The 5712-nt window shown below is 34.9% G+C and overlaps 1 protein-coding gene across 1 annotated transcript in view; it reads left to right on the forward strand.

The window, feature by feature from the left end:
• Positions 1-4890: 4890 nt before the first annotated feature.
• LOC107582009 (G-protein coupled receptor 12-like) overlaps positions 4891-5712 on the forward strand; it is a 3893-nt gene continuing 3071 nt past the window's right edge. The window contains exons 1-2 of the mRNA XM_016267700.1: positions 4891-4922; positions 5051-5140. The gene's annotated coding sequence lies outside the window, so the exon portion shown is untranslated. The remainder of the gene's footprint in view (positions 4923-5050; positions 5141-5712) is intronic.

The following is a 5712-nucleotide window of genomic DNA, read 5'->3' on the forward strand; positions in this document are numbered from 1 at the left end:
TGGAAAGTAATGCATTACAATATTGCATTATTCCATAAAAAGTAACTAATTGCTTTACTTAGTTACTTTTCATGGAAAGTAATGCATTACAATATTGCGTTACTCCATAAAAAAACTAATTGTGTTAGTCCTTTTTTGCATATTAGTATGTTTGAATTGGATCATCAAAGGTCAGCAGCAAAGACACTGGTTAATAAACAGTGGCAGGACATCAGACTGGACAGAGTATATCCGGCAGGGATAAGTTAAGCATTGCAGCTACACTGAAATGGTGCCTTGCATCAAGAGACTAGTTGATAAAGCATGAATGTTCAATGTTTTTTTTTTTCAGTAGTTCAGTTTCAGTGCATGTCCTCAGTCATGGGTGCTGTTCCATAGTTGACATCATTCTTCTAAAAACTGTCACCAAAGCCACAAACAAAACAAGAGACACTCCCTTCAAATAGAGGAAGCAGATTTGCTCAAGTGCACAGTGACAGGAAACACAAAGCTTGGTTTCTAGATTGCATAAATATGGGGTGAACTAATGGCCAAAATCAAGAAAGCATCTGGGGAGGATCTGAAACCACAAAATATAAGGACTACACCCAAGAGCAGCAGCTTCATTATTCAGAGTGAGTTTGTTTAGCTAACACTAAAGGAATACAACCTGAATGATTTTCAGATGATCTTTGCTAATTAATACATTTCAGTTAAGATAAAAAGCAAGAGAAAAGTGAAATAAGTAAGATAAAAATAAAATATTTTGACCTCAAGACCCACTCGCTTCAAAAAAGGACACTGCAAAAACTGTAATTTAAGGGACATCAAGGCAATATCGAGCAAATTCAAACATAGGGTGCACAAACAATTTGTGTGAGATTATAATATGCTTTCCCTTAATGTATAAAATATCCCATATCATCATGGGATGTGACATATGCCCTAAACTGAATGACTGCTACATCTGCGTGATTATAAAATAAAGTAAGAGAGATGCCGATGAAATATTTCAACTGAAAATGGTATTTTTTTTTTGTACAGTGTAAATCAGGATCACAAGAAAACTAGAGTGATAACCAAAATAAAAGGCTTGGTCTCGTAGGGCTTTTGTAGCCTGATGCTTGACTGCATGTTTTTAGTTTTTGTTGCCATGATACCAAAGTGTTATTATTGTGGTTGTTAGGGTGTTAGAAGTGTTTTTGATGGTTTGAGTGCTTACTAGTCAAAGTCAAACGTCAGCTTCCAAGTGTCTAGAAAATTCTGCTCCCCTACGATGGGACGCGCTAAAACAAGTCTGTTTTAAAACTATTTGGATTAATATTAAGTGTACTCACATATGACTTAAAATACTGCTAGATTAGTTACTGAATCAATAACTGGGACACTTTTGGTATCTATTTGTTTTGTGATAAAACTGGAACAGGTAGTGGTTCACGGAAGAGCCAGAGAGATGCCAGTTTTCAGATTTTCAAGGGAACATTTTCACACAAAAATGAACATTTTCTGACCCTCAGGCCATCCAAAATGTAGATTTGTTTCTTCATCAGAACCGATTTGGAGAAATGTAGCATTGCATCACTTGCTCAGCAATGGATGCTCTGCAGTGAATGGGTGCCGTCAGAATGAGAGTCCAAACAGCTGATAAAAACATCACAATAAGCCACAAGTAATCCACACCACTCCAGTCCATCAGTTAACGTCTTGTGAAGCCAAAATCTGCGTGTTTGTAAGAAACAAATCTATCATAAAGACATTTTAACTTTAAACAGTTGTCCTCTCACATCAAAATCCACCCACATATTTGTTTTTGAACTGTTTTCACTTGTAAACAGTGCTTGCATATTATTCTCCTGATTCAGATCAGATGATTTTTTCACTGGAGAAAGCATGGATTATGGATATTTTTGGATCAGTGTGAAGTTAAAACATTTTTATGATAGATTTGTTTCTTACAAACACAGCGTTTGTCTTCTCCAGATGTTCACTGATGGACTGGAGTGGTGTAGATTACTTGTGGATTATTGTGATGTTTTTATCAGCTCTCATTCTGACGGCACCCATTCACTGCTTATAGGATCCATTGGTGAGCAAGTGATGCAATGCTACATTTCTCCAGATCTGATGAAGAAACAAACTCATCCACATCTTGGATGGTCTGAGGGTGAGTTGATTTTCAGGAAATGTTCATTTTTGAGTGAACTGTTCCTTTAAAAAAAAGACTGAAATGGGGAAGATTCAGGCTGAAATATCTGAGACTGTAAGATTACTTAAATTGTGGTTTTCTTGAAGTAAGACAAGAGAGAGTGATTCATCCGCCCGTGGGAAATACATGACAGATCAAACTAAACTATAAGCATATACATCAGAGAGAGATATATATATATATATATATATATATATAAACTCAGTGACTAAAAGACAAACATTATTTTTTACGTGGGCGCCTTGAATTGTAGGATATTCTCAGCTGGATTCATTCTGCTCCCAATTTCCTCTTTGTGATGTGTGAAATCTATTAATATCTATAAAAGGAATACTAAAAATATTCATTTGATACCTCAAATGAATGGCTGAAATGATTGAGCTGAAATTTCAATATTTAATGACAAATTTGACGATGTAGATAAAGTGTGAAACAAGGCTGAAATGTATCAGTCAGTGTGTAGTTTTCTTTTAAAACAATTTAATGACTTACTGTATAATGCAACCAGCCAAAACAATAACAAAGGCGTTCTAACCCTTTGTACCAGGAGAAGTGCCTTGGACTTTTTCTAATGTTTAGTGTAAAGCATCTTTGCCTTCAAGGTCTACATGTTCATGGTAATCAAAGTCATATCTTCTTGAAAAAGTCTGTTGATTGTGCCGTTTTCTACTGTTTGGACTACAGGAATGCTTTGGTATTGTAATTGACTGCTCATGACGTTTAGAAATATTTAATATATCATTGAAGATGAATTCATCCTAAATGTTGCTGACCAATAAAAAGAAGCCATAGGATCACATTTGCATCATCAGACAGCCTGGTTAGAGTTGAATGTGACTCTGCTGCCATCTGGCATCAACTCCATTAACTACAATCAGCACCATGGCCAGCACCAGCCCATGAAAGCGTTTGACGAAGCATCTATTATTTTAAATATCATTTCAGTATTAATAAATATAATGTATTGGCCTGCCTTATGCGGAGAAGCTTTCAGAGTTTTGTCTAATCAGTTATTATACAAAAAAATTAAAAAGAAAGTGAGCTAATGTTCTATGGAAAGATTCGGTAGTAGTTCCAGTATCTAATGTTTATACAATGGTGTGATCATTCTTTATTCAATATTAATGTTCAAAACAGATGTCCACTGATTGCCATGTTTTCCCTAGACAAAATATATATTTAAATATAAGCTGTAAACAGTGAAGCTGTTGTAAATGTGGATGTATTTTCTTGGACTGGCTACAGCATTTTTAAATGCTTTTTAAAAATATATTTATATTTTCCAAATATTGTGACAAAAAAGGGGCCAAAAGTTATGTGGGTAGAAAATATATTCATATAAATATATTTTTAAACATTTTGGTAAATTAGATTTTTTGGCCATTTTTAATACATATTTTGAAATATATAAAAAAAAATATTTGGCCACATGGGGATATTTGAGGAAGTGCTGATGAGAAAAAGCTCTTCATTGCATGTTGCACACTTTGTATTCGTAATATGGATGTCTTGTTTTACTGAATTTGTGTTAACTTTTCGTTTGGAAAGAGTAAATTGGGTAATGTTGTCAAAGTGAGCAATAAGATAGTGGGGGATCTTGACTAATATGACGCATGTGACAAGATAGTTAGCCAAGAAGACTAGTTAGTCCTTTCAGATACTAGTCCACTGAGTTCCTCAGCGTAAAAACCAATAGATATAACTCTTTATTCCTCTAGTGATTACAGTTAAACCGTTGAAATAGGCTACAGTACAGATGCAGATAGATTATTCCTTATGTTTCATACTGAAAAATGAAATGTACCCTATTTGTGACCCTGGAGCACAAAAGCAGTGTTAAGTCGCTGGGGTATATTTGTAGCAATAGCCAAAAGTACATTGTATGGGTCAAAATTATACATTTTTCTTTTATGCCAAAAATCATTAGGATAGTAAAGATCATGCTCCTTGAAGATATTTTGTAAATTTCCTACCGTAAATATATCAAAACTTCATTTTTTGATTAGTAATGTGCATTGCTAAGAACTTCATTTGGACAACTTTAAAGATGATTTAGATTTTTTTTGCACCGTCAGATTTTCAAATAGTTGTATCTCGGCCAAATATTGTCCTATCATAACAAACCATACATCAACGGATCTAAAAAAATAAAAAATTAAAATAAAATAACCATGGTTTTATTGTAGTAAAAGTGTTGTAACCATGTTCTTTTTGCGTATTGATTACCATTTGTATAACCACATTTTTACTACAAATACCATGGTTAAACTATGGTTGGTCTAGCAAAACCATGGTTAATTTGCGGTTACCATGGTTTAACTACAGTAGCCATGGTTTCTTGGTTTTATTTGTAGTAAAACATGGTTATTTTTCGTAAGGGCCTATATGGCTGGTTTTGTGGTCCAGGGTCACATTTAAAGCCACAGCAGTTACATTTAATTCCATTTCAATTCTACTTTCACATTTTAATTACAATTCTGTTTGCAGCTACATATAATGCTAGTTTCTGGTTTCGTCGCGTCGCGTCGCGTTCGATGGGTGTTGTTGTGATTGTGAAAGCAAGGGCTGTGCTGTATTTCTGTACACGTGCTCTGAATCATAGCGCAGACAGAGCCCTTGACGTCAGCCGTGCGAGTCATCTCAGCGACCAATCAGATGCGACCAAGCAGGCGCCGCTGTCTGTGAACTGCCAACGCGTTACGAGCGGAATGACAAGCCAAGGCTGAACGCTGCCCAGGTAAGAAACCTTGATGCCAATAAACGGAGGAGGGGAAAAAAACATTAAAAGGGCAAACAAATAAAAATAAAAACAACAGACGCAAGGCTATTCCTTTTCACCTACGTTTTAATTTTTATCCCAAAAAGATGCGCTTGGCATGGGATGCTTTCCTGAGCCTCATCTATTCTTCATCTTCACTTGATGGAAGAGGGATGGAGGAACAAGCTCGGTCTGTGGTTGGTACCTGTCTTTGTTTGTCAAATATTTCACAATGAGATTTTCACTTTAGTTAAGAGGCTCGATTATCACCTCAGTAGAGGTAGAAATGACTGAATGAAGTATAGCTCCTCATTTTCCATGCAGCAGAGGGCTAAAAATGGAATTTGTCTAAAAATAGCTCCCTCCTCTTTTCAGTATGCTATGAACTATCTTAACAGATCTGTGATGGATGTTGAAATCCGGTTTGCTTTTGTTGTGTAGCCTGGTATATTTTTGGTGATTTTTAAGTCACATTTATTTGCATAGCACTTTAAATAATATAGATTTTTTTTACATTAATAAACAGATAAATAACAGTGTTAATGTTATAATATTAATCGATTATGAAACCAAATCAATTACATCTATAAAACAGCTCTATAGAGGACAATAGTGCCAATATTCAGCTTTAGTGTCAGTATTCAAGTCAGTTCAATGTTGATTGGATTCAGTTCAATAACATTTAGTATCATTATTAAGCTCAATTTTAATTTAAATGTATCTATCTATCTATCTATCTATCTATCTATCTATCTATCTATCTATCTAT

Source organism: Sinocyclocheilus grahami, unplaced genomic scaffold, assembly GCF_001515645.1.
Source record: "Sinocyclocheilus grahami isolate Dianchi unplaced genomic scaffold, SAMN03320097.WGS_v1.1 scaffold39.1, whole genome shotgun sequence".
Taxonomy (NCBI): Eukaryota; Metazoa; Chordata; class Actinopteri; order Cypriniformes; family Cyprinidae; genus Sinocyclocheilus; species Sinocyclocheilus grahami.